This window comes from Chiloscyllium plagiosum, unplaced genomic scaffold (genome assembly GCF_037043375.1).
Source record: "Chiloscyllium plagiosum isolate Xiang-an unplaced genomic scaffold, Cpla_swu_hap1 HiC_scaffold_19, whole genome shotgun sequence".
NCBI lineage: Eukaryota > Metazoa > Chordata > Chondrichthyes > Orectolobiformes > Hemiscylliidae > Chiloscyllium > Chiloscyllium plagiosum.
The window spans coordinates 8,094,319-8,106,988 of NW_028270157.1; the positions used below are offsets into that span (position 1 = coordinate 8,094,319).

Sequence of the window (12,670 nt, forward strand, 5' to 3'; positions counted from 1 at the left end):
TATTTTTCAGAAGAGCCATTAAACTTTAGCTCTGTCTGCCCTCACAGATGGGACTTTAAGGCCTCATGCTTGATTTTGAAGCAAATAGAGGCATTATCCCCAATATCCTTAATCTCTTATTGAGAGGTTGCTTATCTGGTCATTTTATGATTGCTGTTTGTAGGAGCTTGCTGTGTACAAATCATCATTTGTATTTCCTTAATTCTAATAATGGCAACAAGTCAAGAGGCCTTTATTAGATTTAAAACTGGTTGGGATTTGCTGCTGTTATGAAAGGTGCTATAAAAATGCAAATCTTTGGTAGTACAGCACCCTCTCAGCACTGCATTGACACAGCGTGCAGTGTTTTGGATGAGTGTGGGCAAATGAGCAAATTAAATCAAGACCCTGTGTGCCCTACCCAGTAAAGTATGGCATTATTGCAAAGATAAGGCCAGTTCTCCCTGGTGCCCAGGCCGATAGTGATTCCTCAATGGATATCATTAAAGATCAATCATCTGGCTATTATCACATTGTGCAGTCAGAATATGCACAAGTTGACTGTCGCATTTCTTGCATTGCAGCAGTGACCGCAGTTCAGAAATCTTTTATTGTCTATACATTTTGAGATATCAGAGATTCAAAAACATTCACGAGTCTAAATTGCAAGCCTGTGAATTCTGTGTCGGTCTGAGGTTAGTGGGGACTGACTCAGTGGGATGGTGAGAGGGGGAGAAGAGCTGTTCTTACCTCTGGCAGAGGGGATGATGTGGGTGCTATTCTGTGATTAAGCGGGCACAGTCTCTGTGGTTTCTGCACCGACTGCATTCAATCTAGCTCTGTATTTTTGCTGCTACACCTTGCTCGGTGATGGTGAATCCCTGTCCTTTAGACTCTCTACACCTTGCACCAATCTCTCTGAGCTTTTCAATTCCGGCTATCCTGTTTCAAGCAAAGGGGGCAGGCTTGGCATCTCAGAACGTGGTGTCCCTTCACCACCAACACCCCCTCCCCCCAATCTGGCTATGGAGAGTCTGTGCCATGGTCTGCTCTAACCCATTCTTATCAGAGTGTCAAACAGAGTCCTCGTCGTATTAAAACCAGTGTCCCATCTGAATTCTGCCAAGGTTTGATCGAGTTAGAAGTATACCACATTATTGGTTGCTAACCAGCACATCCTATATGAAAAGTGAAACTTTTCTAATGTGAATCAATGTGCAGTACCCGCTGGTTAATTCTTAAATAAAAATCGTCTGCCTTGAACTTATTCATGTAATTATGCTGTGCTGAATAGAGAATTTAAATAAATGAGAATGAGAAAAGCATGACTGGTATGAAAAATATCCTGCTGGCATCAGCGTTTGATATTATCATCATCTGAAAATATATCTGAGACAGAAATTGTTGTGGACAGTGGCAGATGGTAGCTAAAAATACCCCTGCTGCCTGGCTTGTCAATTCTCTGGCTCCCCCTCTAAACCCTACCTCCATTCAATGGGTAGAGGACAGCTCTTGAAGACTCAATGGAGGCCTATTAAAGGAGGCAAACTAGACAAACTTCAGGAAACGCTCAATCTTCTGGAGGTGGGGTTACAAATCAGGAAGTGGCATTGAGTGGCAGACCAGTGGGAATGGGCAATGCTGTAGGTAAACCATGGAGACCCATATGGGTGCAGGAATCTTCCTCCATGTCATTTAAGGGACACTTCCGGGAGCATCATAATGAGCAGCTATTTTCCCCAAGAGTAGGTTCAGGACCCAGAGGAGTCCTGACCTTTAATTCCCAACCTGGGGGATGTCTTACCCAATGTCACACACAGAATCATAGTTAAACTACCTCATTCTTTCATTAGACTGACAATATAAATCCAACTTTCTTGAAGCATCACAGGAGAAGTCCCTGGTAAATAATGGCACAGTCTTAGCTTTTTCAATGAAATTATTGAAAGCAAAATTCTTTCTTGGTTTAACGGAGAACAAGTCTGTGTTATTACAATTGCATATCCTTTACTTTCATTGCGGTGTGCCTGAGGCACTGATACAGTCAATGCAAACAAGTAGCAAGTGCCAAAATTTAAAATCAAATAGATATCTATCTGAGAAAATAGTTTCATGCCTCAACTTGGATATACCAATTGGTGAACAAATCCCTTGCTTAGTTTAGAACTCATTTAATATGAGCAAAACTTACACGGAACAGTTTCAAAGTGTGATTAAGATGCCAATGCATTTGTAGTGACCCCCAGGGAAGAATATTTCAATGGTTTATTCATCCTCAAAAAGCCAAGGATGACAAAGATTGGAAACAGAAACCATTGGCCTGTCTAGGAATAATAGGTCTTTTAGGATAATGCTGGTGCACTGATGACTGCGTACTGTTACCAAGGGCTTGAGTGCAATATAGCCTGATGGGAATGTAAAAAAGGTATTGGAGATGTTGGCACAACATTCCTGCTGAAACAAAGTATTTTCTGATGACATAATCCCAGTTAACTTGGCATTCCTCTGATTGCATTAATGAAGTTCCGATGCAAAGGTACAAATTGCTTTGTTAAAGTATACTTTAGAAATGTCCAGCAAAGGAAGTGTTATGTAAGTTGTGAGGATTTTCATTAGCAGACAGAAGGGAATAAAAAGGAGAAACAATTATTTTGTTCCAATTGTGGTTAATCACAATTTCCAGCTTCCCAATTAAACTATTTCTTCCAGTAAACTCAACGGAGCATGGGTTTTTGCTGTTCTAGGTGGGAATAAATTATTTGTTGGCCTGAAACTAAAGCACGAAGTAGAAATTTTGTTTGATTATGAGAAGCTGCTTCATCCAAAGGTATACATAAATACACAATGATTCAATATAGTGAAGCTTTTCATGTATAAAATGATCATAAAATGCAATCATTTGATTTGGAGGCATTAAACTGAAATTGCTCAATGCTGAATTTGCATAAAAATACTGCAATAGTTGCAAAGTAATAACATGTGCATTATAAAATATTTTAAAGACATCTCAGGCTAACTTACCAAAAATAACCAAGTCCCTTCAGATAATTCAAGCAACGAGATGCAGATTCTTTAATCTTTCTGCTTAAAATCAAACCTTCATAATTCTGAAACTCAACCTCTTTTGACTACCTGGAAATAAAAAAAAAACGAATTAAACAATGTTGATTTTAAAATATACATTAATCATATACTTCAAAACATATATTTTAAAAGCAATTTTGTAAACGCAAATATTCCTGACAAAGGTGCTTAAAATTCATGGTCCATTCCTCTTCATTTAAAGTTGATTTAATTTAATTATTTCAATTGTAATTCTGAAAAAGATATAAAAACATAAAATACTGGAAATAGTCAACAGGCTTGGCAATATCTGTGGACAGAGGGAAAGACCGTTCACATTTTTAGTCAAGTTTCCCTTTTTAAAGTGTGCAATTACTTTTTGCAGGATAATTTAATCAGAAATTGACTTTCAATAAAGGTCTTTTGCTTAAGAAATCAGTCTGGGTAACCCTTACCTCTTCCAGAATGTTAGGGTTTGAACCCTACTCCAGGACCTGAATGTTTAATCAGAGTTTATTTTCCAGTAGAATACTAGCTTTCCGGTATCCTAGGCAACAGTTATCTCTTAACAAACAGCACCAGAACTCTTTAATTGCCAATTTGTCACATGACTGTTTATGAAGCCCAAATGTGTGTAAATTGGCAGCAGTGTTTTCCTACTTTACAACAGAGCTACACTTTAAAAGTGATTATTTTGCCAATGAGAACTTTGGGATGTCCTGAGATTGTGAAAGACACTAACTAAATGCAATTATTTTATTTCCTTTTTGCCCACTCTTGTTTGGAAAGTTCTGACTCTTGCCAAGTTACGATTTGACAGACATTAGTTGCTCTCTAGTACACCTCTCAGAATCAGCTGAAGTGTTAAACAAGCCGTGTGGCACTGACTGTCAAAGTTGGTGTATCGTCCACTTCAATACCAAATCTGATAGCAGGCTGGGGATATCAACCAAGTAATGCCCAGGTAACATAGAACATAGAACAGTACAGCATAGAACACGCCCTTCAGCCCACGATGTTGTGCCGACCACTGATCCTCATGTATGCACCCTCAAATTTCTGTGACCATATGCATGTCCAGTAGTCTCTTAAATGTCCCCAATGACCTTGCTTCCACAACTGCTGCTGGCAACACATTCCATGCTCACACAACTCTCTGTGTAAAGAACCCGCCTCTGACATCCCCTCTATACTTTCCTCCAACCAGCTTAAAACTATGACTCCTCATGTTAGTCATTTCTGCCCTGGGAAATAGTCTCTGGCTATCCACTCTATTATCTTGTATGCCTCTCATTATCTTGTATACCTCAATTAGGTCCCCTCTCCTCCTCCTTTTCTCCAATGAAAAAAGTCCGAGATCAGTCAACCTCTCTTCATAAGATAAGCCCTCCAGTCCAGGCAGCATCCTGGTAAACCTCCTCTGAACTCTCTCCAAAGCATCCACATCTTTCCTATAATAGGGTGACCAGAACTGGACGCAGTATTCCAAGTGCGGTCTATCCAAAGTTTTATAGAGCTGCAACAAGATCTCACGACTCTTAAACTCAATACCACTGTTAATGAAAGCCAAAACACCATATGCTTTCTTAACAACCCTGTCCACTTGGGTGGCCATTTTAAGGGATCTATGTACCTGCACACCAAGATCCCTCTGTTCCTCCACACTGCCAAGAATCCTATCCTTAATCCTGTACTCAGCTTTCAAATTCGACCTTCCAAAATGCATCACCTCACATTTATCCAGGTTGAACTCCATCTGTCAAATCTCAGCCCATCTCTGCATTCTGTCAATGTCCCACTGCAGCCTACAACAGCCCTCTATACTGTCAACGACACCTCCAACCTTTGTATCATCTGCAGACTTGCTGATCCATCCTTCAAACCCCTCATCCAAGTCATTAATAAAAATTACAAACATTAGAGGCCCAAGGACAGAGCCCTGTGGAACACCACTCACCACAGACTTCCAGGCAGAATATTTTCCTTCTACTACCACTCGCTGTCTTCTGTTGGCCAGCCAATTTTGTATCCAGACAGTTAAGTTCCCCTGTATCCCATTCCTCCTGACCTTCTGAATGAGCCTACCATGGGGAACCTTATCAAATGCCTTAACTTCAGTCCATCTTCACCTATCTGTGGCCACTCAAGATATCTTCGCAAATTCTAAATTCACGTTGTGCTTTACGATATACAGAGTTGCCACTGCGATTTCCAAGTGGAAAACAGTACTGATGATTCTCCATTTAAAAGTATTTTGATTGCAAAAACTACATTTGATGTGGAGGTGCTGGTGTTGGACTGAGGTGGACAAAGTCAGAAGTCACAACACCAGGTTATAGTCCAACAGATGTATTTGAAATCACAAACTGCCCCTTCATACCATTGTACTCCTCCTGCTCTTCTATTACCGTTAAGAACTTTGACTTCACCTGAAGGGGCAGAGCTCGGACAGCGTGTGATTTCAAATAAATCTGTTGGTGTCATGATCAAAACTACATTTGGTTTTGAATAAAGAAAATTCATAAGACTTGAGGCATAATGCTTTTCAAATACATTATTTTGGAATACTTTTCAACATAAATTACTGACACAGCTCAAGATAATGTGACATCACATTATCCACTTTCATTATTTGCATTTTATTCCTGCATTATTGAATAAAGAAACCTCATTTGGTAATATTTCAGAGTTCATGATTGTTTGGCAGAATGAGAAAAACTTACAAAAGTATTATTCTGCAGCGTAGCTTAATCAATCGCTGATTGAACATTAATTTCTAAAATTACTGTAATACAGGATGATAAATGGAATCTCAAATTTCCAAGTTAATGTTGATCACGCTTTCTGTGCACCTTCTCTGCAGCAGTAACATTATATTCCTCATTATGTCCTATTACCCTAATATACTTTGTATGGTATGATCTGCCTGTACTGCACGCAAAACAAAGCTTTTCACTGTACCTAGGTATATCTGACAATTATAAATCAACTCAACATTTTTCAAAGTGCCATCAGAAAGAAATTGACCAGTATTCAATGTCATTTCTTTGATAAAATGGATTCAGCAATCCTAACTGTAACAGTGACTGCACACATCTCAGAAAATCAATTCTATTGCAATTCCATAATCTTGTTGAAATAAAAAAAGCATAACAGCTAAAATGTTTAAATATGTAAGTGAACAGAAATATAGGAGTTTATAAATTCATTCAATTACATAAATTATTACCTTAATCCCTGTGTCAAAACTCTCACTCAAATTATTGCTTAACTCTGAAAAGCAACTTTTGTACTGTTGTACATCGGACCGTTGGCTGATTGCATCAGATGGACAGGTGAGCGGATGAATAAAAAAAGAGGGGAGTAAACTAAAAGAGCCAATCATCAAATGTACCAAACCCAACGCTTCCATTTAAAGCCTACTTACGTCAGTGACACGAAAGAGCAGTATCTTATCCAAAATCAAGATTAACCCAAGCCCTAGTTCACCTATCAATCTGGTAGCACAGCAACATTCTACACCATCCTTCCAAAATAGGTCTCATTGAAAAACAAAGCATCCTCTGGACATTAATACACAATAAACAAGAATGATCTGATTGTCATGCTTTTTATTGTCTGAGCAAATACTGATTTTTAGCAGAATGTTCCCAGAAGTTATTTTTCACTTTAAGCTTTCCTTTCACGTTTGTATGTTCAAAGACACAAAACACCATCAGGTTTAAAAACAACAAACATTAGATAATTTCGAGCATGATATCAAAATCAATGTGGTGGCTTAGTAGTTAACACTGCTGCCTCACCACACCAGGGCTCAGGTTCGATTCCACCCTCAGGCGACTGTCTGTGTGGAGTTTGCACATTCTCCCTGCATCTGCGAGAGTTTCCTCCCACAGTCCAACCCAATTAGGTGGGTTGGCCAGATTAGGTAAATGCAGGGTTACCAGGGATGGGGTGGATCTGGGTAGAATGCTCTTCAGAGGGCCATTGTGGACTCTTTTCACACTGTCGGGATTCTATGATTCTACGTATTAATTGTAAGCTTATTTGGGTTTTAAACAGCTGAGATTGCAGGAAACATGAGACACAGCACAGTGCTCTACAGCATTTATGATCTGGGAGAAAAATGAGAGAGAGAGAGAGAGAGAGAGAGAGAGAGAGAGAGAGAGAGAGAGAGAGAGAGAGAGAGAGAGAATGCGTTGGGTTTGGATTTCAATGCTTTGGGCATTGATAAATATTTAAAATTCATTCACAGGATGAGTACAGTGTTTATTGCTTGTCCCTAATGGCCCTTAGATTAGATTAGATTCCCTACAGTGTGGAAACAGGCCCTTCAGCCCCACAAGTCCACACCAACCCTCCGAACAGCAACCCACCCAGACCCATTTCCCTTTGACTAGTGCATCTAACACTACGGGCAATTCAGCACAGCCAATCCAACTAATCTGCACATCTTTGGACTGTGGGAGGAAACTGGAGCATCCCCACGCAGACACAGGAAAAATGTGCAAACTCCACACAGACAGACAGTCACCCGAGGGTGGAATCAAACCTGGGTCCCTGGCACTGTGAGGCGGCAATGCTAACCACTGAGCCACTTTCCCACCCCATGTTAAGAGTCAAAAGTTAAGAGTCAAAAGGTGTGGCGCTGGAAAAGCGCAGCAGGTCAGGTAGCATCCAAGGAGCAGGAGAATCGACATTTCGGGCGTAAGCCCTTCATCAGGAATGTGGGGAAGAATGTTGCCTCCCACAGTAACCCCCCAAACACCTGAGCAGTTTTCTTAAAGGATGGTACTGCCTGCTCTGGAATTTACAAGGATCTTTAATAGGGGTCAAAACAAATGCTTGGGTCTTGCTGCGGTCAATCACAACCTCCTAACACAGCCAAATATTAACTTCCAAACTCACTTCAACCGAGCATTGAAAAGGGGTCATCCCTGGACCATTGGTCAGGTAACTTTGAAAGATTTGTCAAAGCCAATGACTCTTCAATGACAGTGCCATCGACCACAGGTCGTCAAAAAGAAATGATGTGTGGGAGAGGAGTGGTATTATCACTACACTGTTGATCCAGAGACCCAGGTAATGTTTTGGCGACCAGGGTTTGAATCCTGCCTTGGCAGATGGTGGAATTTGTATTCAACACAATATCTGGAATTTAGTGTCGGAAGATGACCACGAATAGACTATTGTTGATTGTTAGAAAAACCCATCTGGTTCACTACAGTCTTTTAAAGGAAGGAAGCTGCTTTCCTCACCTGGTCTGGCCTACGTGTGACTCCAAGCCCACAGCAACGTGCTTGACTCTCTGGAATGGACAATAAATACTAGCCTGGAGATAAAAGAACCGCAGATGCTGGAATGCAAAGGTAGACAGGCAGGAGGCTGGAAGAACACAGCAAGCCAGACAGCACCAAGAGGTGGAGAAGTCAACATTTTGGGTGTGACCCTTGGGTTATGCCTGAAACGTTGACTTCTCCATCTCCTGATGCTGCTTGGCTTGCTATGCTCTTCCAGCCGCCTGTTTTGAATAGTTTGGATTCCAATATCTGCAGCTTTTTTTTGAAATCAAAAACAAACTGGTTGAGAGCCCAGGAGGAGTTGGTGACCACTATCAACCAGATAAAAGAGCAATAAATCCTGGAGTCAATGGGACGAGATTCCACCATGAAGGGTGGTGATCCTTCCCCACATAAGTACCATGAACTTTTTGCTGAAGAGGACAGCATTCTGTTGGATCGGAGAGATGCTGGTACCATCACCCTCTCACTAAACTGAGGAGAAATGTCAGATTGCTCCAATAGTAGTGGGGTCAGCCACCTTTATATTGTTGGGGAGATCCTGGTTAGAATATATGTCTAAAAATACTTGTGCTTATCATCGCAAAGGAAACCTCCCCGAGAACCGGTGTGGTTTCAGGGCAAACACCGGCACAACTGACATGGTACATGCACTTCGGTAAAGCCCAAGAAAAGGCGTCGTGAGTCAAACAGGACCAAAACATCTCCGTTGTAGATCTCATCGCGGTAAGCAGATATGGACTTTTGGAAACTTCTTCAAAAATCTGGATGCCCAGCCCGGCTCCTGTCAATCGGAAGCAGTTTCGTGAAAAAAATACACAGTCAAATAAAAGCAAAATGCTGCCTTCGCTGGAAATCGGAAATAAAAACAGAAAGGACTGGAGAAACGCAGCAGGTCGGGCAGCAGCTGTAGAGAGGGAGAAAGAGTTAACATTTTGAGTTTGATATGAACCTTCTTCAGAACTGAAGAGTGACATTGGACTCTAATGTTAATTCTGTTTCTCTCTTTACAGATGCTGCCAGAGTTTCTCCAGCACTTTGTGTTTATTTCATGAAACCCAGTTTGGGCAAGTCATGCACATCAGTCACCACTCGAACTGGCTCCGAATCTCCAATAGCATGCAGCAAGGGTGTGTGCTGGTCCTGACTTATTTTAGATTAGATTAGGTTCCCTACAGTGTAGAAACAGGCCCTTCGGCTCAACAAGTCCACACCGAACCTCCGAAGATTAACCCACCCATTTCCCCTCTGACTAATGCACCTAACAGTATGGGCAATTTAGTATGGCCTATTCACCTGACCTGCACATCTTTGGGCTGGGAGGAAACCAGAGCACCCAGAGGAAACCCATGCAGACGCGAGGAGAATGTGCAAACTACACACACACACACAGTCAGTCTCCAATGCTGGAATCGAACCTGGGTCCCTGGTGCTGTGAGGCAGCAGTGCTAACCACCGAGCCACCATGCCACGCCACTCACACTCTGAAGAGAATCCCACCCAGACTCAGCTCCCCCTACCCCACCCTCACTCCCTAACCCCACATTTATTCTTGTTTAAACATTGACTTACCAGTGTCTGTGTTCACTAGGGTTTAGAAGAATGAAAAAGGATTGGATTGAACTGTAGAAAGTTGGAACAGGACTGGACAGACCAGATGCAGGGAGTGCTAACCACTGAGCCACTGTGCTGCTACTTCAGAATGGCACTGCAGCAGATAACAAGAGACCTTAATGAGGGAGTTTGCGTTGGCTTCCAGAGTGAAGGGAGCCTTTTCAACCTCAGAGAAAAACAAAGGAACCACTCATCGGTAAAACATGTTTTCACTGATGGTTGCACTCTCCTGGCTCACTGGCCGTCAGACCTGCACTGTACAACATGTGTTTCTAAGGCCACACAACACTTCAGGCTAAAAGTCAATCTAATGAAACAGTAAAGTCCTGCACTCCAACAAAAGGATACAAGCCATCAAGCATTGACATCACGGGAACTGGGCTAAATGCGGTCAAGTGGTTTATCCATCTAGGGAATGGCATCTTGTTTGATGCCACCAAAGACAAAGAAAGTGAACAACAGGCATCCTAAAGCAAACTGAGTATTTGCAAAACCCTACAAATGAGTGTCGAGCAATTGCAGTCTCAGAACACAGATCAAGCTCAGCGTAGACCACCTCACCACCTTTTTGCAAAAAGTGCCGAGACATGGGGTCTGTACCAATGACGTGTACACTTTCGAAAGCTCTTCCACCAAAGCTGTCTCCCCAACATGCTCATGGTTTCCTGAAGGGATCACATCACAAACACTGGAAATGGCCAATGTCACCAGCAGCAAGACACTCTTCCTGCACAGCCAACTGTGTTGAGTCAGGCCACATTACCCAAATGGACAGTTCTGAAAATGTGTTGCTGGAAAAGCGCAGCAGGTCAGGCACCATCCAAGGAGCAAGAGAATTGACGTTTCTGGCATGAGCCCTTCTTCAGGAATTTTTCCCCAAATGGACAGTTGCCTAAGATAGTGTTGTGCCTGGAGATACCAAATCAGGAACACTCCAGAGACCATGGAGACTGAGTAAATAGCCAACATGGTAGACAAGGAGAAGTACGGGTCCAACAGTGACTATTCCTTTACCTGTTTCAACTGTGGAAGTATCTGATGGTTACAGATAAACCTGGCGAGCTACTAATGGGCCTGTACCTAATTAGTTTTCTTTCATTTGTTAATGGGATATGAACATTGCTGATTGAGTCAGCATTTATTGCCCGTCCCTAATTGCCCAGAGGATAGTTAAGAGTGAACCATATTGCTGCTGGTCTGGAGTCACATGTAGGCCAGGCCAGGTAAGGATGACAGATTTCCTTCCCAAAAAGGATGTTAGTGAACCAGGTGGGTTTTTAAATTGACGGCGGCACCACCACCTGCCCCAAAATGAGTACAAGCCTCCTGCAATCTTCAGCGATGAAGAAGTACCAAAAAGGAGAGAGTGAGGAGTGCACATTACAGCATAATGGTAAGGAACTAAAGAAAATGCTAGTCATAGCATTATTAATAAAGCAATGACCTAAGTTTGAGGCAATAACAGCAGAAATTAGAAAGCAGAGAAGTGAGAGAACACCCTGAACAGACACGGAGTTTATTTTTGTACCCTCAACAGGGATGAAAGTGAGAAAGGGAGAGTCCTTCCTCCCAACTCTATGTGAGCAGTGTTCAAAATTATAAAACTGAATCTATTGCAAACAACAAATGTTGGAGATCACAGCAGCTCAGACAGCATCCATGGAGAGCAATCTAACATTTTGAGTCTAGATGACTCTTACCAGAACTGACGCGAAGTGTGGAGGGGGGCAGCATTTATACATAAATAAAGCATGGAGGCTGTCCCCCTCCACACTTCTCATCAGCTTGGATGAAGAGTCATCTAGAGTTGAAACGTTTACTCACTCGCTGTCAATGGATGCTGGCTGACATGCTGTGATCTACAGCAATTGTTGTTTTCAGTACAGATTCCAGCATCTGCAGTAATTTGCTCCTGAATCTATTGCTATTTGTGTTGTTAATGGAGTTAAGAGCTGGCTATAAAAAGAAGCAACATTGGTGATGTTAGATACTTTTCTTTGAGGTCAGAAGAGGTAGTGAAGTCAAAATAGTTAATAGATGAACAATTGCTAAGAGTGAAACATTGTAAATAAGGAGAAATATCTATTAGTTTGATCATGTCTATATCTGGTGCCTGTAACTGTAAATTGAAGCAAATCAGACCACTGTGCAGACTGTTCCTTCCAAACAAATCGAATGGAGAGGACCTGAGGGTTGGGAGGTCAGAGAGGAATTACAATACCAAGTCATAGAAGGCCAGACTGGAATTAGTCCAACGCAATGTTTGGAATTGGTTAATTTCCTGATTTCCCAGCATATGATACCAGTTGAAATGGTGAAATCTGGTTTGTAGAGTTCCTTTAAGTGAGAGCCAGACTAGTTACTAGGCAGGACATCTTGTAGAAAATCTAGGTATTACAGGACATTAACCAGCATCGAGCCATCTCTGTACATTAGTGACTTTCTTTTAACTGGGATCAGAAAGAAATTTCCTCCCACTCCTCCCACCGTTAATTGACTGGGATTTTTCTTTGGATTTTTGTCTCCCTCTCTCAGGGAATGATGTATTACTGAGGTGTGTGTGTGTGTGTCTGTTTTGGTGCGCACGACCATTACATTTGCATGGGACAAACTGGATCCATCCAGTGGTCGTTGTTAGTTCATGGATTTGAGCAACAAGCATTTTGAGATGCAATGTTTTTAGTTTGGCTGCAGTTATCCTTCAGCAAAACAAT

At 41.8% G+C, this 12,670-nt stretch overlaps 1 protein-coding gene across 6 annotated transcripts in view; it reads right to left on the reverse strand.

The window, feature by feature from the left end:
- LOC122559311 (sodium-coupled neutral amino acid transporter 4-like) overlaps positions 1-12,670 on the reverse strand; it is a 115,961-nt gene that overhangs the window by 53,014 nt on the left and 50,277 nt on the right. For 4 of the 6 annotated variants that reach the window (XM_087997011.1, XM_087997012.1, XM_087997014.1 and 1 more), the window contains exon 2: positions 3,001-3,111. The gene's annotated coding sequence lies outside the window, so the exon portion shown is untranslated. Of the gene's footprint in view, positions 1-3,000; positions 3,112-3,497; positions 3,983-6,271; positions 6,420-12,670 lie in introns of those variants that run through there. The other 2 variants (XM_043708670.2, XM_087997013.1) reach the window with 2 other exon arrangements.